Source organism: Sciurus vulgaris, assembly GCF_902686455.1.
Source record: "Sciurus vulgaris genome assembly, chromosome: 16".
Taxonomy (NCBI): Eukaryota; Metazoa; Chordata; class Mammalia; order Rodentia; family Sciuridae; genus Sciurus; species Sciurus vulgaris.
The window spans coordinates 47,065,649-47,091,088 of NC_136477.1; the positions used below are offsets into that span (position 1 = coordinate 47,065,649).

Sequence of the window (25,440 nt, forward strand, 5' to 3'; positions counted from 1 at the left end):
GAAAGCACTTCTAATGATGTTGTCTTCATCTGGGGCCCCCTAGAAGTGGACCTTGGGATAGAGCTGATCCTCATCATTCACGGATTTCATATTTGTGAATTTGCCCACTCACTAAAATGTACTCATAGCCCCCAAAATCAATATTCATGGCATTTTCACAGACTCGTATGGACATGTGCAGAGGAGCAAAATATTTGAGGTACCTGATGCACCGGTTCCCAGCTGAGGTCAGATAGTGATGCTTCAGCCTTCTTGTTTCAGCCCTCGTGTTGGGAAGAGTGTCCTCTTCATGTTCTATGTAGTGACATACTTTTTGCATTCTTGCATTTTTTTTTGTTGATGATTTGCTGTTTAAAAGAACCTCAAGTATAGTACTCAAGTGCTGTCAAGCATTCCTCAGGACAAGAAGACTGTGATGTGCTTTATAGAGAAAACGTGGGTTAAATGAGTTTCATTCAGGCATAAGTTATAGTGCTACTGGCCATGTAGAGTTCATTAATGAGAATTGGATTTAAAATGTATTGAACTGAAATTGCTCAACAATATACATTAAATTAGGTATCTTAAAAACAAGCATACATACAACAAGATGATGTATTGATTAGTTGACAAAGATGTTATCACCAGAAGCTCACAGGAACCTAACCCTCCATGCCCCCTAGGGACAGTATGTACTAATTCAGTGTCCATGCAATTTTATAGAGCGTAACTACCAAAATTCTTGCTATTGTACAATAAACTGTATAAGTAATTTATTCAGTGGTGAAAAAAACACTGGTAGAGGAAGGGAGAAGAGAGAAGGAGAAGGCCAGGTGACCTTTAAAGGGCCCTTATTCAAGTCAGCTATCACTGTGGGTAACTAGAGTCCAATATCACTGGGGCACTCTGGGACTCAGGGTACAACATGGGCCTGGGAGCTATTCCAGCCAAGGGGGTGGAAGCTAGAGTTTTTTCAAACCAGTTCTCATCAGCTGAGGACTACCTGGAAGGGGAATGCTCAACCTACTGGAAAGCAGACAGAGATTGACTGCCAAGGAAAGTTTTTAGGCAAAGACGCGTAGATGATGGTAGTGTGAAGGCCAGTCTGGGTTTCTACTACAATGGGAAAAGATGTGAGCAGGATTCCAGATGGCATTGGCTACATATGGGAAGCCAGGCAGGTAACAAAAGTGAGGAAAGCAGGCGGGGTGTGGCTGCGTGAACTGGCGAGCTCCTATCTGGCTAATGGGAACAGCTGTTACTCAGCTGCAGCCAACTTTTGCCATGCAGGGAAAAGGCCTACACTTGCCAAATATTCTGAATTAAAAAAAAAAAAAAAAAAAAAGTGGAAAATTTAGATTTTTTTAAAAATGTGAAATACCCAATTTGTAAAAGTTGGCGACAAATTAAAAAATTTTTAAAAACACCATTGAGGCCAAACAAAACATATTGGCAGCCCAACTTCAGCCCATGGGCTGCCAATTTGCAACTTCTCTGATAGGAGATGAGCAAAACCCCACCTGTTGGGTACCAGCCCAGAAAAAATGTGTCTTTTTCTTATGTGCACATGAAGGCATTCTGCAGATGCCAGTAGATCCCCAGATGTTGGCCCTGAAATCCATATGATAGGGCACCTCTGTCTGTCTAGTGATCTTTCCTCACTCTCCTGCCTCAAGGATTATGAAATGTCCAAGGATCTCCATTCTTTGTGGCTAATGGAGTTCTCCAGTGATTTCTTATTACTGTTTTGGTGTTTTCCCTCTTGTGAGAAATTAGCTGAGCCTATTGGGCTGTCCATCTGGCATCTGCTAGTTTGCACAGTCAGCTAGCCCACTTCCATAGCTGAGAATAGGGCTGCCTGCCCAGCCTTCCACCTGCACGTAGAACAGAGATCATCAGAAGGAGTTCGCAAGACAAGTGGCAGTGTTTGCAGAAGCAGACTCTAGGGAATTGGCCACCATCTGGTATTTTCTACAACACACTGGGAAGAAGACTCCAATGACAAGGCTCCCAGAAGGTGGCAGAGTCAGGGGTTAGGAGTCAACCCGAGAAGCAGAATCACTGGGAGACAGATTGATAGACAGATACACAAACATATATATATATAACATACGTATATATGTGTGTGTATATACATATATTTTCATATATATACATATATATATATATTCGTGCATGCACTTAACATCAAAAAGGATACATTCTGAGAGACATGTCATTAGATGCTTTCATGTTTGTATAAACATCATAGAACAATGTTACATAAACTAAGTCTGTGACAATGTCACAAAGTGATACAGTCTTATGGGAACACTACTGTATATGTCATCTAAGGTTGACTAAAATGTCTTTATATCATGCATGACTGTATGTGTGTATGTATAAATATATATGCATATACATACATATCTAAATACATATGGGGGGAACAAGAGCAAGCTAGAACCCATAAGCACAAGATGGAGCCCCATGGGGCTGGACTAAAACCCATGTCAATTTCTGTTATCTCTGACACAGCTAATGTAGGCATCCTGGAGAAGCCAAGGCCCTTCGTCATGGAGCTAAACACAGATACTTGGACCCAAGATAGGAGATGAGATTCCAAAGGTGGATTCAAGAAAAGGTCGAACCCCACACCATCTTCCTACCAATAAGAAGAGTCAGGAGATCAGATGCACATGAGAGTCACAGAAGGGCTGTTGTGTCCCTCTGCCTTGAGATTCTCCTGAGAATCTGTCTTAGGACTCAGAAGAGATACTGGCAAAGCTCTGCATTTATCTCTAGGGATGGTTGGTTTTTGACTCCTGACCAAGACAAGAGCAGTGGGATATGCAGTTTAAAGTCCAAAACTCTCCCGGCCAACCCCAATGTTATCTTCTTTACTGGTGGTTTGCATCTGTGTCACTGTTTGACAAGCGACCTAACTCTTTGCAGTACATAGTCTGATGCCAGGATTCCTAGCACAAATCTTGGCAGTTCAAGCCAGAGATTCGATGTGGCCTATGTGCACAAAGGCTGGGCCCTTGTGCTGCAAGATGTCTCTTGTCTTCTGCTGTTTCCTTGTGTTATTTTTTTTTCCCTTCACTGAATCTTTTGCCTTAAGATAAAGGTCTTACATGAGTATTCTCTGTGGAGTCCTAGAAATCCTTTCAAACATGCAAACTGGGGAAAACAAAGTACACCCCCCTAACTGCAAACATTTAAGAAAGAGTTTAGGAAAATCAGCCTTGTTAATGGACACAAAGTCACACAGGTGTCAGGGCTTTGGTGCTCTGCAGCTGCCACATCTGTATCAAGAGGCTTGCCTGCTGGACACAGTGGTGCATGCCTATAATCCCAGCAGCTCGGGAGGCTGAGACAGGAGGATTGCAAGTTCAAAGCCAACCTCAGCAAAAGTGAGATGCTAAGCAACTCAGTGAGCCCCTGTCTCTAAGTAAAATACAAAATAGGGTTGGGGATGTGGCTCAGTGGTCAAGTGCCCCTGAGTTCAAATGGCAGTACCTCCCCACCCCCCACTCCCCAAAAAAGAGGCCTGTTTATGGTAGAGGGAACAGGGACGCCCAACCTAGGACTTTTCAAAGAAACTATTCTGAAGATGTGAGGTGAAACAGAGCAGGTGTACTCCTTAAGGATGAAATAAATGCCTGTTGATTTTTTAAAACCTGCCCGTCTTGTGATTCTGCAGCTAGAAAGTATGGTGTTTCTTGTGACTTCCAATGTTAATGAAGAGAGAATACAGAGGCAAGGTCTGCCTTGCCTTTGGAAGGTTCCTCTAGAAAGAGCAGGAAGACTAGAGGGGAAAACTGGTACTGTAAGGGCAAGTCACAGCGTGGTCGATTTTGGCTCCCTCAGTGGGAGAACTTGGTGAAGATTTAGAGTAAACATTCAGCAACTGGAGGAATCGCCTTGTGAGGAACAGAGTCAAGGTTTTTGACTTGCTGGTTTAAAGCAGAGGTTTAATATCCACCCATTTAACCTTCCATGCATCTGTTCATTCAGTTATTAGTTTATTAATGCAACCATTCAACCAATATTGTGTTCCAAGTGTTGTGTTGGGTTCTGGAATCACAGTCGAGGGGAGAAGGCAGTCGAGTTTATTGATCACCTACTATGTGCCAAGCACTGCATTAGGTGATCGAGATTAAAGGCTAGGGTAGAAGACAATCTGGGGTTGGTGTGAGATTCTTCAGTCGTAAGCCACTGCTCTTAACCTGTTTTGTCCCATCATTCCCAGGTAAGGAACACCTATAAAAATGTAACTATACCACTTATGGTAACTTTGCACCTGTGTCGGTTTCACTGAAACATTAACTCAATTGAAAACCTGTGACTTAATGGTTAAGTGGATCTCTCAATTTGTGAGTTCCAGCCTGGTTGGTCCTACCAGCCTTGATTCCTTGACTCAAAGTGACCGTAGGGTTTCTGTGACCACTGAGATTGTTTTCTCTTGACTGGGTTCAGGAGGGCTGGGAGGCTCTGTGCTGTGACCTCATTGTTTACTATCATTTTGAAAAGCTTCTGCCTCCCTTCTGCAGGCTGGATCAGAGCAGGAGACAGCAGGGTGGATGTGTGAAATGAATTCCAGCCAGCATTACTAGAATCTCAAACACCCAAACAATGGGTCACACGCCTACAGCTTGTGACTTCTTGGCAGCTTGGCAGGGCCTGAGCTCTTCCACTTTCAGCTGCCCTTTGAGATGGGGAGGCATTGCAAAGAGCCAACCTGGGACCATTTACAGCATAAAATCCTAGCAGCCAGGGAAGAGGTGGATTTGTCAGCACTCAAATCTTAGTCCTCTTGGAAAGACTAGAAAATACCTTTAGCTTGGCATCTAATCATCTGATGTCATCAATGCACAACCCTAAACACATGTGCACATAGAAGGACAAGCATCCCCAGGATGGATGGAGTGAGTGGGCTTTGCTTCCTGGATGTTATTTGTACTGTGTCTTCATTTGCAGTCTCCACAGGAGGCTTTAGAAGATCTTGTGCCCTCTCCTTGAAAAGATGAGATGATCCCTGAGAGAAATAGTGTACAAACCTGGAGATGACTCTTGAGAACAGTGGCTTGCTAATCAGCAAGGAAAGGCATGCAAGAATACAGATCTTCCCTGACTTTGGAGAGGAGACAGGCCTGGCTTCCCATACCCAGAACTCTCATCGCCATGGGAACTTTCAATTAGGCTCATGTTCCAGTGTTTCCGAAGCCTGTATGTCCGGATGGTCTAGAGCACAGGTGGCAACATGAGGGTACGATAAATATGTTGAGTAGGTAGGAAATAGTGCTAGATTGGAGGAAATCTTTGAGAAGTTGACCTGAGGGCTAGAATTAAAGTTTCTGCACCTGATTCTGGCTTGGTCTGAGTTGTCGTGGGAACTGTATCCCAGCTCAGATTCTACCACTCATTCTCTATGATTCTGGACAAGTCCCTTAACCTTTTCCATTCACAACAGGAAAGGGCTGGATTAGATGTTCCTCTAGATCACTGTCAGCACTAAGATCCTATGGCAGAAAAAGACGCCATATCTCACTCAATTCATGAACTGAGATATAAAGGTTGCTTATAATGTGGATATTTTGCCTGAGCAATTTATACAGAACCTCTGAATAGTCACGCAGGAGCAAAGTGAAGAGATCGGGAACATCCTAAGCAACCTCCCTGTTTTCTGAATAGGAGCATTCTTGGAATAACCAGTTTCCTGTCATCTGCAAATATAACCCCATAGAGAACCAAGCCATCAGCCACCGCAAGCCACAACTTCAGGTGTTTAAGACTACATTAAAAGTGCTCATGCTCTTGGCTCAAAACATTGATTTAAATTTTAAATTACATTTGCATATTGATTTCAAAAAGCCCTTCCATAACCCTGCAAATAAATCAGATAGATTAGAGCAACTGTGAATGCTCTGCAGCCTAGCAGTGACATCACTGTCCTGGGGCATGGAGTTGCGCTTGCAAACCAATCAAGATAATTGCATCCTTGATTGGGAAGGATAACATGCTGTTGAAAGCTCTTTAGAGATGTCTTCAGTGAGAAGGCTGAAAGGCACTACCCAGCAATCGTGCTTTTTCTGCATGAATCAGGGAGAAAACCATTGATCCTGGGGAGTCAGCTTTGCCTCAAAGATCAGAAACCTCCTGTCCTGAGATTCAGCATGATCTCCTTTGTAGAATATGCCCAGTTCTTTTTGTTCTCTGCCTCTTCCTAATAGCAATTGCCACTTGCATTATATTTGCTCACATATCATGCCCTTCTTCATTTCTGAGAGGATATGTGGCAGTTTGTTCATACATTCAATTCACGAGGACAGGTAGCTAAGGATACCGGGTGGAAGGAAAAGGTAGGCTTAGAAAGTAAAAGGAAACTAAAAGTAAAGTTGGAACATATTTCAGTCTGCTTTTTTACTGCTGTGACTTAAAGAACTGACAAGAACAATTTTAGAGGAAAAGTTTAATTGGGGACTTGCAGTTTCAGAGATCTCAGTCCATAGAGAGCTGGCTCCATTCCTTGGGGCTTGAGGTGAGGCAGAAGGTCATGGCAGAAAAGTGTGGCAGAGGGAAGTGGCTCTGGTGATGATCAGGAAGCAGAGAAAGAGACTCACTCACCAAGTACAAAATGAAAAACATGCCCGCAATGGCCCACCTCCTCCAGCCACACCCTACTTGCCTTTAGTTATCACTCAGATAATCCCATCAAGGGATTAATTCACTGATCTGGTTAAGGCTCCCATAACCCCATCTTTTCTCCTCTAAACCTTCTTGCATTATCTCACACATGAGCTTTTGAGGGACATATGACAACCAAATCAAAACAGCACACCATGTGCATATTGAAAAGCCTGCACAATTGCTAAGTTTACTACAGATTGGCTCAGAGCTTCCTAGCAGCCAATGCAAAGAAAGGCACATGATTAGTCATCAGATTCCCAGTATTTCTAGAACACGAACACCCCAACTGGTCAGTCAATAGATCCTCCTGGCCATTGCCCATGAAACCTGGAGCTTTCAGAGTTTTTGTCTTTAAATGGCAAGAAACTGGAGAGAAAACAAGTACATCATCAGCAAGGGCAGTGCCAAATGCTGTGACTATCATGAAAATGGACTATGGGACTAATGTTCTTATTTTCTTTTTAAAGTTGTCTAAACTGGGACTTATGCCTGTATATGGGGTCACCCTGTACTTGTAGGAAGTTGGGCTGCAGGACACCATGGGTAGGGTCATGTTTTCCTCAGAATGTTGTTTTTGGAGGAAGGGGCTAATTAAGTGCCTGGTGTTCTAGGCCCTAGAATGATGGGTATCAACCATCATTCAGAATGATCCAGATGTTTTGAACAACACCAAAGATGACTCCCAGGGGATTCTAATGTGCTATCAGAAAGAAGAACCACTACCCAGGGCATACGTGGGGTTTTCAGGTAAAAAAAAAAACCCAAAGCAACTGTTAACAATCACCAGCCACAGCTGTAGTTAGTAGGTGCCTTTGTACATGATTTGGAGTGATGTTATATCTTGGAGAACATTGGGGAAAATGAACCTGTGGTTGGTGAAGGAGTTGACCTTCTTCATTGGATGGGTGACTCTTGGCCAATGAATCTTAGAGGATCCCGGAGCCTTAGAGGATGACTGGAGCCTTTTCAGAATGGGTCCTCCCATGGACATTTGCTATGACCAGCTCATAGAGTTACAAGCCATCTTGATTTGCCAAGCTTACCATATCACGGGGATTTCATGGCAGGGAAAGTCCCAGCAAATGGGACTAGTTCTGCTTCTTCTCAAGGAAGGAATGGAGAGTAGAAAAGAGTGGCTTAATCAAAGAGGAAGAATTAAGCCTGAGATACTCAGGATTGGTTCTAAGGTTGTGTTAGACAGCTTTTTGTTGCTGCAGACAAACTACCTGACAAGAACAATGTAGAGGAGGAAAAGTTTACTTTGGGCTCTTGGTTTCACAGGTTTCCATTCATGGCCAGCTGATTCCATTGCTCTGGGCCTGAGGTGAGGCAGAACATCATGGTGGAAAGGTATGGCAGGAGAGGGGTGGGGGAGAGAGAGAGAGAGAGAGAGAGGGAGAATATAATACCCAAGGGCATACCCCCAGTGACCTACTTCCTCCAGCCGCACTCCACCTGCCTAAAGTTACCACACAGTAGTCCATTTGAATTATTAATCCATCAAATGGGTTAATCCACCAATGAAGTTACAGCTCTCATAATCTAATCATTTCACGTCCAAATATCTCTACATTGCCTCACACACAAGCTTTTGGGGGACACCTGGTATCCGAACAACAAAATTTTATCCCTGACCCCCAAAATCTCATGTCAATCTCGCAATGCAAAATGCATTTAGTTCAAGAGTCCCCATAGTCTCAACTGTTTCAGTATTGCCCAATGTTCAAGTCCAAAGTCTCATTTGAGATTCAAAGCAAACTCTTGGTTTTGAGCCCCTGTAAAAATCAAAATCAATTTATATACATCTATATACAATGGCACAAACATTCTAATTCCAAAAGGGAAGGAACAGGCGTATAGAAAGAAGTATTGAACAAAACCAAGATCTAAACCCAGCTTGGCAAACAAGTCCTATAGCTCCCCCTTCAACACAGTGTTGAGATGTGATCTCCAAAGTACTTGAGCATCTCTGCTCCTATGGCCTTGCCAGCTGTAGCACACATGGCCTCTCTCGTGGCCTGGTACTGCTCACTTCCTGCAGCTTTCCTCAGTAGAAGGTCCATGTTCCTGGCATCTCTTAATTCTGGGGGTCTCCATTCAAGCTTTGGTTTCACCTTCACAGTTTGACGCATCACCCTCTCAGGGGCTACCCACAGGGATCCCAATCTTGCTATACTTTGCTGACCTCCCAGGCCTTCCTGTGGAATCTCTGTGGAAGTCTCCATGAGCCCTTAACTCAGCATCCTGCATTCCTGCAGAACCAGAACTTGTGGGCAATGCCAAGTTCTGCTGCCCACCTGAGAAATAGACAGCCTGCCTTGGACCATGACTACAGTAGTCTCTGAGTGCCTGGGTGGTTGAGAACAGTAAATGAATCCTGGGGAACACCCCTGTGTAAGCAGGATTCTCCCATGGTGTCTTAAATGAGTTTCATTTTTACACCTTGATCCTGTGATGGGTGTGGTCTTGCTGATTCCTGAGATGTCCTCAAGACATTTTTCCTATTGTCTCTGTGCAAAGTACTGAGCTTCCCTTTAGTGACTTCTTTTCAGTAATCTCTTCAATAGCCATGATTTCCTTAGCCCCAATTTTTTCTGGAAGGACCCAGGAGAGGAAAGCTTTTCAGATAATGGCATCCAGGAAGCAGAGAGGGAAAGGGGAGGAAGCCACAGGGAAGAAGAACTTTTCTAGGGCAACCCCCAGTGACCCACCTCCTCTAGGCAGGTGGCACCTGCCTATGATTACCACCTAGTCTGTCCATTTAAACTAGGATGAAGTGATTGGGTTATAGCTACCATAATCTAATTATTGCACCTCAGAATAATCCTTCATCAACCCAGGAGATTTTGGGGGACAACTCTAGATTGTGATTTCCAAACAATTTAATGCATGTATGTCATTTTCATTGAAATATTTGAAGAATTGAAAATTTGGGACTTAATGTCATTAGGCCTTTGCCGTCCTAAGCAGCCAGGTCATGCTCGCTGCCTAGGAAAAGCCTAGAGCAGTTTTGGAGTCTCACTGAAAGGAGTCTTCCCGCACTCTTCTCAAGTCTAACAGCCTCCCCAGTGCAAACTTTCTGTTCAGTTCTTTCTTTTCTTGCAACATTTCATATTTGCTTCTGATTTGGATTGACTTTGAATGGTTGTCTTTGACTAGCTCCTTCAGGCACCCTCCAGTAGACTCCAGAGAAAATAATTACCTGTGCACTCCAGGACCAGGCACTAGTCCACGTCGTGTCTGTGAAAATTAGAAAATGATGCCCCTCAGCAAGTCTCCCATTAGTAAAAAGTAGAGCAGTTCTAGCTTCGGGCATGACTAGATCGAGTGCTCATAGGTGCATCTTTCCATGTCAAGTCTTGTGTGGGAAGGCACGGTAACCAACCCTCCCTGACCTATCATGGTCAGCGGGAATTTGGCTGGCAGGCTTTGGCTCTTCTTGGATCTCATCCTCTGATACAGGAGTATGCTGGTACATGTTTAACAACCGACTCTCTGTACAGAGGAAGGGGATGAGTCGCAGCATTTGCCAATTTCTGTGATGTAAATATTCTCATTCTATCATTGTGACCCGTTTGAAGGCACCAGTGCTATGTCAATGAATACAGAGTTGGGAAGAGATGTACTTCAAAGTTTTTCCAGATACCATGTAGATAATGGTAATTGTAAAATAATAAGGGAGTGATAAATTTTAAACATTCATTATCTTTGCTTTTAATATAATTCACTTAAGTATAATCTCATATAATTTAATTTTTAATAAAGGGAATGTTTAACAACAGGTTAGCAAAAAATTAAAAATTAAAAATTAATACTTGGCTCTTATAAGCTACCACCAGCCAGCTCAGCACAGTGATGTACACTGACTGGAACTGGGTTTGGTGATGAACACTGCTGTGATCAATTAACAATGTCTGCTGAGGACACAGGAGGGAAGATAAGCAGCATGCATGCCACATATTACCTTTTCTAGAATGCTTATGAAAATGGCCTTTTATGTTTTTATTGCCACCATCCTACTAGTACCAGAGAGAATGGCACATTTCTCTCTGAGAAGGAACCTGTAGCTCTTGCCCCCAGCTTACAAAACTTCTGAGGTGGTGTCTGACTGCATCTTGTTAGCCTCTCCAAAGTACTGGAAAGAAAAGAGCAGAAATCACCTGGGGAAAATTCCTCATTTTTGTCCCAAGGTGCTAACATACTCCATTAATACTCCACAACATGGAAAAGGCAGCTGCCGAAATGTGGTAGTAAATAGTTTCTCAGCTCCTTTTGCTCCAGTGTAGGGAGCCTTTAAAGTCAGAGTTGCACAGTTTAAAATCTCATTAAGACTTTGTGCACTGGCTTTCCATTTCCTTTGTGTTTTTCGTGGTGGCATTGGCCAACAGCTGAGCAGATCTGGGGTCTGGCTGGTTCTCAAAGGAACCAGGCAACAGCTGCTCTGTGGAAATACGAAGGAGTTAATGTGGCTTCCCAAGTGTCAAAAAGTCTCTTAATGAGCTGTTAGCATTTGGTACAACCTGGCTCTGTGGCTGTGACTTGAGGACTTCCAGATATTGCTTTGGGAGCTGAAAAATGTACCCTAAGACCTAGGAACCAGGGTTGCTAGCCACCTCCCCTCCCCTACCTTGCTAAACCTGTGCTGCAAGGATCTGCACACAGTGGGTGCTTTATAAATCTTCCCAAATTGTTCAGTTAGAGAACTGTATGAGTCATAGGAAGGAAAACAATCATTCTTTCCAAAAGACTTTTTTGTTCAGTTCTTTATTGAGGTATAATTTACATAGTAAAATGTACACATTTTCAATGTGCAACTCAATTTTTTTGAATGTTTATAAAAATCCATGAGATCATCCACCTATCAACATGTGGAACATTTTCCTTATCCTAGAATGTACACTGTCCCGTTAGTAACACCTCCCTTACATAACCACTTGCTATGGGCTGTTGGTGTCCCTCCAAGATTCATGTATTGAAGTTCTAAGCCTCAGTGTGTTGGCATTTGGAGGAGGAGCCTTTGGGTGGTAAGGAGGTTTAGAAGATCATGAGAGTAGAGTCTACATGATAAGATTCATGATCTCATAAGAGGTGCTAGGGACCAGAGTTCATTGAGCACTATTTATTTCTCTCTCTCTCTCTCTCTCTCTCTCTCTCTCTCTCTCTCTCTCAGGACACAACAGAAAACAGCCATTTACAGCTAGAAGGAAAGCCCACACCAGACACTGTATAAGCCCCAGTCTGTGGTATTTTTGTTATTACAGCCTAGCTAAGATGCTGCTGTTCTAACCTTGTCTTAGTTTATTCATACTCTCAGAACAAAACGCCATAGTTCTAGAGGCTAAAGGTCCAAGATCAAGGTTCTGGTCAACTTGTTTCTTGTGAGGGCTCTCTTCCTGACTTGCAGATGGCCACCTTCTCTCTTTTTCTTCACATGGCCTTTCCTCAGTGCAGTCCGTGGGTATTCTCTTCTCATAAGGACACAAATACTATCAGGTCGGGGTCCCACCCTTATGACCTCATTTAACCTTCATTACTTTCCCTGTCTCCAAATACTGGGGGTTTGGGCTTCATTAGGGGCTGGGGCTTTAACAAATGAATTTAGGTCAGGGTACATAAATACCTGGTCCAGCACAGACCTCTAACACATAGATTAGTATTGCTGGTTCTAGAGCTTCATATAAATGGAATCATGCAGTATGCATTTTTTTGTGTGTGGCTTCTTTTGCTCAGCATATTTTTGAGATTCAACTATGTTGTTGCATATGTAAGTGGTTCATTCCTTTTTATTCCTGAGTAGTATTTTGTTGTACAAATAAACCAAGACTTGTTTATCCATTCTGCTATTGATGAACATTTGGGTTTTTTCCAGTTTGCCAAAAGATCTTTATTCTGTGCAGGGAACCATGTTAGCTGCTGGGCTGTAAATAAACGTAAAATACATCCCTACCCATCATGAGTGTATGCCTGGTTCTGGTGCTTGGAAAACAATTAGGAAGACACCAACATATAAAACAAAATAGAACTGATTCACTGAGCAGAGGCTGAGTGGGGACTCAGAAAGAAGGAGTTTTTTAAGGAGCATCAGTAAAATCTGTTTGTAAATATTCATGCTTAGAAGACTAGCCTGCTTTAAAATATCAGCTGCCAGAGACACAAAAGCAACCCCAAGTGAGGTCGGAGCTGGCAGGTATGGCCTACTGCGTGGGCACCTCCGGGAAGCCTCATAAATGTTTCATTGCCTGTGTTCTGGGCCAGAGAGCTTCCAGAGTGGAAGCAGGGTGAAAACATTCCCCTCGGAACAAAGCTGGCTCCGGCTTTGTTTTTGTGGTTTCCTCCAAGAGGGCGGGGAGGAAAAGGTCTGTCCTCAAAAGGACAGCTAGGCGCCGAGTCCGTGACCCGAGGGGCTCTCCACAGCCAGGCACGGATGACTGGTGCAGGGAAGGCAGGATGGGTGAAGGGATGTGGGGTCTGGGGACCTACTTTGGGCTCCGGTGGCTGTATAGTTAGCACTCCAACCCAAAGGTGGATTTAGGTAAGTTGGGTAGAATGTTTGGCACCAAGGACAATGTCATGAGGTTGACAGTGCCCCCAAGGGGAGCTGAGAGGCTGCCAGGTGTTCCTGGGCAGAGCTGCTAATATTCCAGACCTGGATCTGAGAGTTGGGGTCTCCTGTGAACTCATAGGCTTTGAGAAGCTCATTCACCACCCGCAAGGAATATCCCAACAAATTCCATCTAATGTCAGAGTATTCAGCCTTTCCTTGCTAGTCATACAGCGTGATAGAGTTGAAAGTGATCTCAGAGCTCCTAAGTTTTCAGAGGTGAAGGATGACAGAATGAAGAGAGTTCAAGGACAGTTACTCCCAACCATAGGCTGGTCGTAAAGCTCCATGTAATATCAATATCACTTTATATTAGTGTTCTGCTTCCTCTGGTTTTAAACTTTCTTTTTCTTTCTTTCTTTCTTTTTTTTTTTTTTTTTTTTTTTTTTTACTATTTTTTTTCATTGACAGAACACCATTTTAGATGTAATTTAGAAGAACAAGAAAGCTTCCAAAGAGCCCCTCCTCCCAGATACATTCAAGTCTGCCTCACTTTCCAGTTCATATTGTGCACACTGCTCTTTCACAATCTATTGGCTCAAGCATTTCCCATTTTGCTAAAACAGTCAATAAGTATTATTCTTGTAGCTGTGGAATATTAAATACTGGTACACCATAATTTTCTGCTTTTTATTGCTGGACCACTTGGTATCCAGATTTTACAATTATCCATAACTCTGTCATTGAATAATTCTTCTTTCAAAAGAACCCAAAGGTGCCAATTCCCACAGTCCTGAGGAAGGGCCAGTCTTTCTCTGCATTTGAGGGACAGAAAGAAGAGGACTCGTGACTTAAAACTGCATATTTAAGGGTCCGAAGGAAACCAAAAGGGGCTGAGATGAGGGAAGTGCCAAGAGTATAATTTTCAAAAACATTAATAAAGCATAATTCTTAGACAAATACATAATGGGTACTTGTCAAAGTTTTTTTTAACTCATTAATGTTGAAACAAAGCATGTAAGAGAAATGTGTGTACCTATGGTTAGTAAAGGAAAAAATGAATTAAAATCTTTAAGTTAGATATAATACTGTTTTTTTTTGTTGTTGTTGTTGTTTTTTGTTTTTTTTTTTTTTTTCAGGGCAATAAAACTGTACCCTTTAGGGTTATCTTCTCCACCAAACAGAAGTTGCTTTTCTCTATGTAGAACAAAAAATTATTTGTGCTACTACTGGATAAAAATATTTTGTATCTTAATGGTTTTCAACAAATTAACAGCTAATCTTAGAATGTTGTAAAACATCAAGTCAAGTAAACAGTAATATTCCTAGACAGTCAAATGACCCTTAGACGAGTTTGACAATGAAATTCATGCATCTTTTTCCCAACTTCTAGATTTTTTTTTTTTTTGGTAGACAGAAAAGACCTGGAGAGGAGACTCCATGCTGATATTAACTTCCTACTCCCACCCATGCCCCCACCCTGATACTTCAGTGCAATGCAGCATAGCAAGCCTGTCCTCTGGGTCTGAAGTAATGTGGGCTATGGTGGGTCAGTGAGGACAAAAAGGAAGTTCAAAGAATTAATGCCCTATCACTGGGAATGCATGGAGAAGGGGGACACAGAGCCTGAGAAAAGAACAGGAATGAAGCCCTGGAATTTGTCTAGAAGCCTAAACCACTCTCAAGGACTCTCATTTGGAAGGATCTGAAGGGATCTTAAAAGTTCAGGTGGAATCCATTCATCTTACAAAGTTAAGTGATTCCTTTTATTGTAGAGTGGGTTTCAACCTCCATATTTTTGTCCCATTAATAATACTGTCCACCTTAAAACCATTCCCACCGTTGTGTCCCAATTGTCCATTAGCACCCCTGGCCCAAGAAGTCTAAATGACTGCCAGTCCTTCTGGCTTTGTTCTTCCCCTCCAGGCCTGGCCTGGATTTATCTTTCCTCTTCCTTCCTGTCCAGAACAGAACCTGGCTCTTTGGGATAAAGCAACACCAGTAGAGAACTCCAATGAGGATGGCCAACTTGTCCTGAAGATCTTGGAATTTTCTGAATTAAAAACTTGGAAGTTTCACATCCCAGGAGCCTCCTAAGCCCCAGAAAAACTGGGACCATGAGTCAGCTCAGGCTGCCATAACAAAATACCATGCATGGACTGAGTGGCTTGAACAACAGAAATCTTTTTTTCTCATAGTTCATGAAGCCCAAGATCATGGTGCCAGTTGAGTGCATTCTTGCAAGACTTTCTTCCTGGCTTGTAAACAACTGCCTTATTACTGTGTCCTAACAGGCAGCGGTGGGGGATAGAAGGAAAGAGGTGGGGGGTAGAAGGAGAGAGGGAGAAAGAGCAAGCACTAGAGAAGAGCAAACAGTTCTGGTATTTTTTCATACAAGATCACTAATACCATCACTAGGGACTCACCCTTATGGTCTCATCTAAACCTACATATCTCCCAAAGTCCATCTCCAAATGTCCAATGCTGCTCTTCCCAAGTCCCAGTGCTGCTCACCCCAAGTCCAATGCTGCTCTTCTCCTGAGCAGTTGTTGAAAGCTGTGGTTTCCATCCCTTCTAATTCTTTTAACTCTTTTCACAGTCTTAACTCTCTTGATGCATCTCTCTTCCATGTTCTCTCAAATTCACAAAGCCTGGACTTCATGAAACCCAGGTCTCATATGAGTTTTTCCCAGGTGTCTCCATCTGGAATAGAAATAAGTGTAGGTTTTGCATTTTTGTCTTCTAGCAAGGGGATTTTTGTGGAACCTTCCAAAGAGGCAAATGGGGAACAGAATGGGATGTTTGTTTTCATGGATGGGAACTGAAATCACACTGCTATCTTTCATTATTGTAGGGTCTTAGGAAAGAAATAACAGAAAGAAAGTGTTTTGTAGTGAAGACCTGTGAAAGGAATGAGACTCTTTGAACGGAGAACAGGAATCAGGAGACACGGATCGACTGTTTTTGGACTCCTAAAGGACAATAAACCTATCATGCTTATTTATACGCAGATGCTATTTCCAGTTGCGCTCTCTAGGCATTCATTCTGTTCCGGGTCTTTAGAAAAACAAGTCGATGGCTGACCAAAGAAAAGGGAGGAAAAGGGGGATTGTGTTGGAATGGTCTAATGGCTGAACTCCTGTTAGGGTTGTAGGCAAAAGCAGAGCCTTGGATAAGAAGGTAGTATGCACAGCTCTGAAAATAAAATATTATTGGCTCAAGTCTGAAGCTGTCACTTTCCACTGGAATGGAATATATTACTCAGAAAAAAGGAGCACCAAATATTATGCAGCCTGCTTTTGGGGGAAGGAAAAAAAACACCCACTTTTTTCATATAAAAACACTTTTTTGGGGATGAAGAATTTGATTTCAACTGATGAGTCATCACTGTGTTTTTTTTATCACTTAGCCAAAGAGTGAGGTTTTAAAAAGCATTTCTTGAAGCAAATTCTTCCATTGCTTGGCTTTCTCTCATCAGAGGGAGAAGGTATCCTAAGCACACATATTCGTGGTGCCAGCAGCTGTCCTAGTCTGCATTAAAGATTATGTGGGACAAGATTCATAGCTCTCAAGTTCCACGTTCATTAGTAAAAGCAACTTCAACATAATATTTATGCTTTACAAGGAAGAAATTATTGAGGAACAGAAAATAAAGTTCAAGGCACAAATTTCAAAGAGTAAAGGTGAAGCGACAGATTGTGCAGAAATGGATTAGAATCCACTTTCTTTGAGTCAGTAGAGACATCTTGAGAGATTTTTACTGCCTCTCAGGGACTTGCTCTTACACCTCAGCTGTACTATACAGGTGTCCCTAGGTATATCAGAAGCACAGGTCTTACATTTCAAAGGTGTTCATTGAATATATCAAACAGATACCTATGCTGAGTGCTTTATGATCATTATAATAATTAATATCCTTTCCTACTACATAAAATGTGGTAAGAGATATAAAATACAGATGAAGAAACTGAAAAAAAAAAACAGTAAAGGCAATAAAATTATGGCACTTGCTGGTAAATGGATGGAGTTGGAGACTATCATGCTAAGTGAAATAGGTCAAGCCCAAAAAACCAAAGGTCGAATGTTTTCTCTGATAAGTGGATGATGATACATAATCAGAAGCGGGTGGCAGGGGTGGCTAGAGAAGAATGGAGTAACTGTGGATGGTGTAGAGGAAAATGAGGCAGAGGGGGCAGTAAACCGAGACAGACAGTATTACCCTGTGTATATGTATGATTACATGAATGGTGTGAATCTACATTGTGCACAACCATAGAAATGAAAAGTTGTACCCCATTTGTGTACAACGAATCAAAATGCAGTCTGTAAAAATAAAAATTACATTTAAGAAAAGAATACAAAAAAAATCCTGTAAAGACTAAATTTAAAAATAACACAATGGATGTCAGAAAGACAAAAGAACTTAAGAGAGCTTAATGCTCTTAATTGTGTGGACATCGCTGAAGGACAACCCTATGTCTTGGTTTACTAATCACAGTCCTAGTTCATCCCTGAGAAGTACCCACCTTGACTCTCAAAACTGTCTTTCTGTGGTCACCCTAGGGGTGGTGGTCTTAAAATGTGTCTGCAAATCCTTTGAGACTCCTAGCACCAAGAAGTTTCTGACTCTTCCCCTTAAAAATGGGTGGGCTAGGCTTTTCAAGATGGCGGCCTAGAGGGTGGCTGCATTACGTGTTGCTCCAGAACTCAGGATTCAAGAGAGGAGATATTGAGACGCTTGGGACCAACTCAAAGTAGCCGGGTGACTCTCACCCCCTGGGGGGGCATCCCGGATGGGACGGGGGTCCCGGAACGCAGGAAACTTTGTGAAGTAGAACTGCCGGCGAGACGCCCCTCCCCCCGCTGGAGCGCCGTAGAGGAGGCCGCTCGGCACAGCGCTGGGACTCGGAGCAGCCACTGGGGCTCCGGCGGCGGCCCGGGGGAGGAGTGGCGGGGAGAACTGTGTGGACTCAGGACACCGGGGCCTGCCCTGAGGAGGAGGAGAGGAGCGTGGCCACTTGGATTCGGAGAGACTGCGCCAGAGCTGCAGGCGGTTGCCAGAGGAGAAGCCGCGCGGCGAGCTGTTTGGAATCAGAACGACGCTTCTGAACATCAGGGCCTGCCCTGAGGACGAGGAGGAAGAGGAGCGGCCGCTTGGATTCGGGTGACTACGCGGGAGCTACAGGCGGTTGCCAGAGAAGGGGCTGCGTGGCGAGCTGTTTGGACTCTGACCACTTCTGAACCCCGGGGCCTGCCCGGAGGAGTAGGAGAAGGAGGAGAAGGAGCGCGGCGGGTCCTTTGGACTCGCAGTGACTGCATTAGCGCTCCAGGCGGCTGCTCAGAGGAGAAGGCGAGTGGTGAGTTGTTTGGTCTTAAAGTGACAGCTCCTGAACACAGGGGGGCTGCCTGGAGGAGAAGCGTGGTGGGACGCTTGGTCTTGAGGGGCCGCACCAGAGCTCCGGGCGGTGCCCAGAGGGCCCGTGCAGCGGGTCACGTGGATTCAGAGCCACTCAGAGGGACTGCTCCTGAACACCCGGGGGGTTATCTGGAGAAGGAGGAGGAACGGGGAGGGTCACTTCGACTCGGAGTGATTGATTGCCCAGGGCTACGGGTGGTTGGTGGGAGGAGGAGGCACGAAGTGAGTTTCTTGGACTCCTAGTGACCGCACCGGCATACTGGGCGGCTGTCTGGAGGAAGAGGCGTGTGGCGGGTCTCTGGGACTCAGAGCGATTGTTCGGGGCCACAGGTGGCTGCTCAGAGGAGGGGCCACGCAGCCAGGCGATTAGGTGCAGAACAGGGTCCCAGGATCTAGGAGGCTTCTGGGTGGAAGAGCCGCACAGAGACAGGCTTAGGGCGGAGCGAAGGTTCCAGGCCTATGGGCAAATTCTCTGAGGAGGGGCAGCCTAAGGAGATTCATCTGCGAAGGGTGAGGCTCCCAGGCCCAGGAGGTAGGGCCGGGCCCCTGGAAACTTTGCAGAGGAAGGCAGCCCAGCCCAGGCAGTAGCTGTAAATTGAGGGGAACCTCTAGGAGGAAACTGACCAGCGAGACCTCCCCACTGGGTGAGTCTTCCCTGCCTGGTGAGGTTTCCCCACAAGGACGGTAAAATCAGAGACACAGGCCCAAACAGGCCTTGCCTCAGCCCACAGCCTAGGTCCCCTTTGGATGACCATTGGTCAACAAGTGGAGGCACCTCGGCCCACTAGCAGGGAATATACCCCACCTGAAGGCCACCACTGCTAGAGAGGCAGCTTCCTTGTGGAGCACTGCATTATCAACTTCCTCCAAGACTTCAGCCTACTGAAGGCTAAGGGGGGATATATATAGAAATCTTCAGGGACATTGTAAATCAACAGAGGAAATCTGCAATATCTCAGCGGTCCACTGATATCTGAACAACATGAGAAAACAAGGAAAGAAAATGCTGCAAACAAATCTAGATGTTACATCAATAAAACCCAATGACAGCATGGCAGAAGAAATGACAGAAAAGGAGTTCAGAATGTACATAATTAAAATGATCAGAGAAGCAAACGAGGAGATGAAAGAGCAAATGCAAGCATTGAATGATGAGATGAAAGAGCAAATGCAAGCATTGATTGATCGCACCAATCGACAGTTAAAAGAGCAAATACAGGAAGCAAAAGATCATTTCAATAAAGAGTTAGAGATATTGAAAAAAAACCAAACAGAAATCCTTGACATGAAGGAAACAATAAACCAAAATAAGAACTCCATAGAAAGCATATCCAATAGGATAGAACACCTGGAAGACAGAACCTCAGACATTGAAGACAAAATATTTAACCCTGAAAACAAAGCTGAACAAACAGAGAAGATGGTAAGAAATCATGAACAGAATCTACAAGAACTATGGGATATCATGAAAAGGCCAAATTTAAGAATTATTGGGATTGAGGAAGGCCTAGAGAAACAAGCCAAAGGAATGAACAATTTATTCAATGAAATAATATCAGAAAATTTCCCGAATCTGAAGAATGAAATGGAAAATCAAGTTCAAGAGGCTTACAGGACTCCAAATACACAAAATTACAACAGACCCACACCAAGGCACATTATAATGAAAATACCTAACATACAAAATAAAGACAGAATTTTAAAGGCTGTGAGAGAAAAGAACCAAATTACATTCAGGGGGAAACCAATACGCATATCAGCAGATTTTTCAATCCAGACCCTAAAAGCTAGAAGGTCCTGGAACAACATTTTTCAAGCCCTGAAAGAAAATGGATGCCAACCAAGAATCTTATACCCAGCAAAACTTACCTTCAAATTTGACGATGAAATAAAATCCTTCCATGATAAACAAAAGCTAAAACAATTTACAAAAAGAAAGCCAGCATTACAGAACATTCTCAACAAAATATTCCATGAGGAAGAGATGAAAAACAAAGAAGCAAATCAGCAAAGGGAGGAATTATCCTAAAGGAATTGTCAAATAAAGGAGGAAACAAGTTGTGTCAAACAAATAAATAAACAAAATTTTAAAAATGAACCAAATGACCGGGAAACCAAATCATTTCTCTATAATAACCCTGAATGTTAATGGCCTGAATTCATCAATCAAAAGACATAGACTGGCAGACTGGATTAAAAAGAAAGATCCAACAATATGTTGCCTGCAAGAGACTCACCTCATAGAAAAAGATACCCATAGATTAAAGGTGAAAGGATGGGGAAAAACATACCATGCACATGGACTCAGCAAAAAAAGCTGGAGTATCCATCCTCATTTCCGATAATGTGGACTTCAAGCCAAAGTTAGTCAGAAGGGATAAAGAAGGTCATTTCATACTGCTTAAGGGAAGCATAAATCAGCAAGATATAACAATCATAAACATCTATGCCCCAAACACTGGCTCATCTATGTATGTCAAACAAATCCTTCTCAATTTCAGAAACCAAATAGACCACAACACAATAATACTAGGTGATTTTAACACGCCGCTCTCACCACTGGACAGATCTTCCAGACAAAAATTGAACAAAGAAACCATAGATCTCAACAATACAATCAATAATTTAGACTTAACGGACATTTATAGAATATTCCATCCAACCAAGAGTGAATACACTTTCTTCTCAGCAGCACATGGATCCTTCTCTAAAATAGACCATATATTATGCCACAAAGCTAATGTTAGCAAATACAAGAAGATAGAGACACTAGCATGTATTCTATCAGATCATAATGGATTGAAGTTAGAAATAAATGAAAGAGTAAAACACAGAAACTATTCCAACATCTGGAGATTAAACAATATGCTATTATATGATGAATGGATAACAGAAGATATTAGGAAGGAAATTAAAAAATTCTTAGAGGTAAATGAGAACAAAGAAACATCATATCAAAATCTCTGGGACACTATGAAAGCAGTACTTAGAGGGAAATTTATTTCATGGAGCGCATTTAATAAAAGAAGTAAAACTCAACAAATAAACAACCTAACACTACAGCTCAAAGCCTTAGAAAAAGAAGAACAGAACAGCACCAAAAGTAGTAGAAGACAGGAAATAGTTAAACTCAGAGCTGAAATCAATGAAATTGAAACAAAAGAAACAATACAAAAAATTGACAAAATAAATAGTTGGTTCTTCGAAAAAATAAACAAAATTGATAAACCTTTAGCCACACTAACAAAGAGAAGACGAGAGAAAACCAAAATCACTAAAATTCGGAATGAACAAGGAAATATCACAACAGACAGGATGGAAATACAAAACATAATTAGAAGCTATTTTGAAAATCTATACTCCAACAAAATAGAAAATTTCGAAGACATCAACAGGTTTCTAGAAACATATGAATTGCCTAAACTGAATGAGGAGGACATAAACAATTTAAATAGACCAATTTCAAGTACTGAAATAGAAGAAGTCATCAAAAGCCTACCAACAAAGAAAAGTCCGGGACCAGATGGGTTCTCAGCCGAGTTCTACAAAACCTTTAAGGAAGAGCTCATTCCAATACTTCTCAAAGTATTCCATAAAATAGAAGAGGAGGGAACCCTCCCAAACTCATTCTATGAAGCCAATATTACACTGATACCTAAACCAGACAGAGACTCATCAAGGAAAGAAAATTTCAGACCAATATCCTTAATGAACATCGACGCAAAAATTCTCAACAAAATTTTAGCAAATCGCATACAAAAACATATTAAAAAGATAGTGCACCATGATCAAGTGGGTTTCATCCCAGGGATGCAAGGTTGGTTCAACATCAGGAAATCAATAAACGTAATTCACCATATTAATAGACTTAAAGTCAAGAATCACATGATTATTTCAATAGATGCAGAAAAAGCATTTGATAAAATACAGCACCCCTTCATGCTCAAAACACTAGAAAAAATAGGAATAGTGGGAACATTCCTTAATATTGTAAAGGCCATTTATGCTAAGCCCACGGCTAATATCATTCTAAATGGTGAAAAACTGAAAGCATTCCCCCTAAAAACTGGAACAAGGCAGGGATGCCCTCTTTCACCACTTCTATTCAACATCGTTCTTGAGACTCTGGCCAGAGCAATTAGACAAACCAAAGAAATTAAAGGGATACGAATTGGAAAAGAAGAACTCAAACTATCCCTGTTCGCTGATGACATGATTATATATTTAGAGGAACCTGGAAATTCCACCAGAAAACTCTTAGAACTCATAAGTGAATTCAGTAAAGTAGCAGGTTACAAGATCAATGCCCATAAATCCAACGCATTTTTATACATAAGTGATGAATCTTCAGAAAGAGAAATTAGGAAAACTACCCCATTCACAATAGCCTCGAAAAAAATAAAATACTTGGGAATCAATCTCACAAAAGAGGTGAAAGACCTCTACAATGAGAATTATACAACACTAAAGAAAGAAATTAAAGAACACCTTAGAAGATGGAAAGATCTCCCATGTTCTTGGATAGGCCGAATTAATATTGTCAAAATGGCCGTACTACCAAAAGTGCTATATAGATTCAATGCAATTCCAATTAAAATCCCAATGACGTACCTCACAGAAATAGAGCAAGCAATCATGAAATTCATCTGGAAGAATAAGAAACCCAGAATAGCTAAAGCAATCCTTAGCAGGAAGAGTGAAACAGGGGGTATTGCAATACCAGATCTTCAACTCTACTACAAAGCAATAGTAACAAAAACGGCATGGTATTGGTACCAAAATAGAAAGGTAGATCAATGGTACAGAATAGAGGACACGGACACAAACCCAAATAAATACAATTTTCTCATACTAGATAAAGGGGCCAAAAATATGCAATGGAGAAAAGATAGCCTCTTCAACAAATGGTGCTGGGAGAATTGGAAATCCATATGCAACAGAATGAAACTAAACCCATATCTCTCACCATGCACGAAACTAAACTCAAAATGGATTAAGGACCTTGGAATCAGACCAGAGACCCTGCAGATTATAGAAGAAAAAGTAGGTCCAAATCTTCACCTTGTTGGTCTAGGACCAGACTTCCTTAACAGGACTCCCATAGCACAAGAAATAAAAGCTAGAATCAACCACTGGGATAGATTCAAACTAAAAAGCTTTCTCTCAGCAAAGGAAACTATCAGCAATGCGAAGAAAGAGCCTACAGAGTGGGAGAATATCTTTGCCAATCATACTTCAGATAGAGCACTAATCTCCAGAATCTATAAAGAACTCAAAAAACTCTACTCCAAGAATTCAAATAATCCAGTCAACAAATGGGCTAAGGAAATGAATAGACACTTCACAGAAGAAGATCTACAAGCAATCAACAAACATATGGAAAAATGTTCAACATCTCTAGTAATAAGAGAAATGCAAATCAAAACCACCCTAAGATTCCATCTCACCCCAATTAGAATGGCGATTATCAAGAATACAAGCAACAACAGGTGTTGGCGAGGATGTGGGGAGAAAGGTACACTCATACACTGCTGGTGGGGCTGCAAATTAGTGCAGCCACTATGGAAAGCAGTGTGGAGATTCCTTAGAAAACTTGGAATGGAACCACCATTTGACCCAGCTATCCCACTCCTTGGCCTATACCCAAAGGACTTAAAATCTGCATACTACAGAAATACAGCCACATCAATGTTCATAGCTGCTCAATTCACAATAGCCAGACTGTGGAACCAACCTAGATGCCCTTCAATTGATGAGTGGATAAAGAAACTGTGGTATATATATACTATGGAATATTACTCAGCCATAAAGAATGATAAAATTATGACATTTGCAGGCAAATGGATGAAATTGGAGAATATCATGCTAAGTGAGATAAGCCAATCTCAAAAAGCCAAAGGACGAATGATATCGCTAATAAGTGGAGGTTGACACATAATGGGGGGGAGGGAAGGGTTAGAGTTAGGGTTAGGGAGGGGGGCAAGTATGGAGGAAGGAACCACTGTATAGAGGGTAAAGAGGGGTGGGAGGGGTGGGGGGAAGGGAAAAAATAACAGAATGAATCAAACAACATTGCTCTATGTAAATTTATGATTATACAAATGGTATGCCTTTACGTCATGTACAAACAGAGAAACAACATGTATCCCATTTGTTTACAATAAAAAAAAATAAATAAATAAAAAAAATAAATAAATAAAAAATAAAAAAAAAAAATGGGTGGGCTTTGTGACACTTGCATCAACATCAAGTGACAGCAGTGACATTGCCTGATTTCTAGGTCTAGGTTAGAAAAGGTCATGTAGCTTCTCTTGGTCTGTCTTAGGATACTCACTCTGGGAATGATCACACACCCTATGACAAGTCTGAACACCCAGGAGCTACTGGATGAAGGTTCTCATAGAGAGACCAGGAAGAGAGAACCAGAGAAGCATGAGGTGCCACAGCTGTTCTTGACCCAGTGATCGGCGACTTACCGGTCCAGGTACCAAATAGATGAGTGAGGAAGGCTTCACGGTGACTGTAGCCCCAGCCACCATCTGACTATAGCCACACAAGAGATCCCAAGTGAGAGCTACTCAGCTAAGCCCAGTCAAACCTAGAACCATAGATGATACTGCTCTTGTCGCCAGGAAGTTTAAGATGGTTTGTTTTGCAATAAATAACCAAGAGTGCTTGCTTTGGAAGCACATGGACTAATATTGGAAGGATATCAAGAAGATTAGCATGACTCCTAATTTAAAAAAAAAAAATGGGTAGCCAAGAGACTAAGCATAAGTTGGTTAAAAATGATGTTACCTAATGACACCCTGAGGGCTCCCACTGAGCACTT

The 25,440-nt window shown here is 42.4% G+C and overlaps 1 protein-coding gene and 1 long non-coding RNA gene across 8 annotated transcripts in view; one reads left to right on the top strand and one right to left on the bottom strand.

Annotated features, from left to right (window-relative positions):
• The window catches only part of LOC306647292, a 76,723-nt gene that overhangs the window by 20,785 nt on the left and 30,498 nt on the right, over positions 1 to 25,440 (top strand). For 2 of the 3 annotated variants that reach the window (XR_013760076.1, XR_013760077.1), the window contains exon 2: positions 24,934 to 25,092. The exons of the other annotated variant lie outside the window; for it this stretch is intronic. This is a non-coding gene — a long non-coding RNA (uncharacterized lncRNA). The remainder of the gene's footprint in view (positions 1 to 24,933; positions 25,093 to 25,440) is intronic. 3 annotated transcript variants of the gene reach the window in all.
• The window catches only part of LOC306647287 (uncharacterized protein), a 120,345-nt gene that overhangs the window by 10,503 nt on the left and 84,402 nt on the right, over positions 1 to 25,440 (bottom strand). For 3 of the 5 annotated variants that reach the window (XR_013760068.1, XR_013760069.1, XR_013760070.1), the window contains one exon: positions 15,705 to 15,895. The exons of the other annotated variants lie outside the window; for them this stretch is intronic. The gene's annotated coding sequence lies outside the window, so the exon portion shown is untranslated. Of the gene's footprint in view, positions 1 to 15,704; positions 15,896 to 25,440 lie in introns of those variants that run through there. 5 annotated transcript variants of the gene reach the window in all.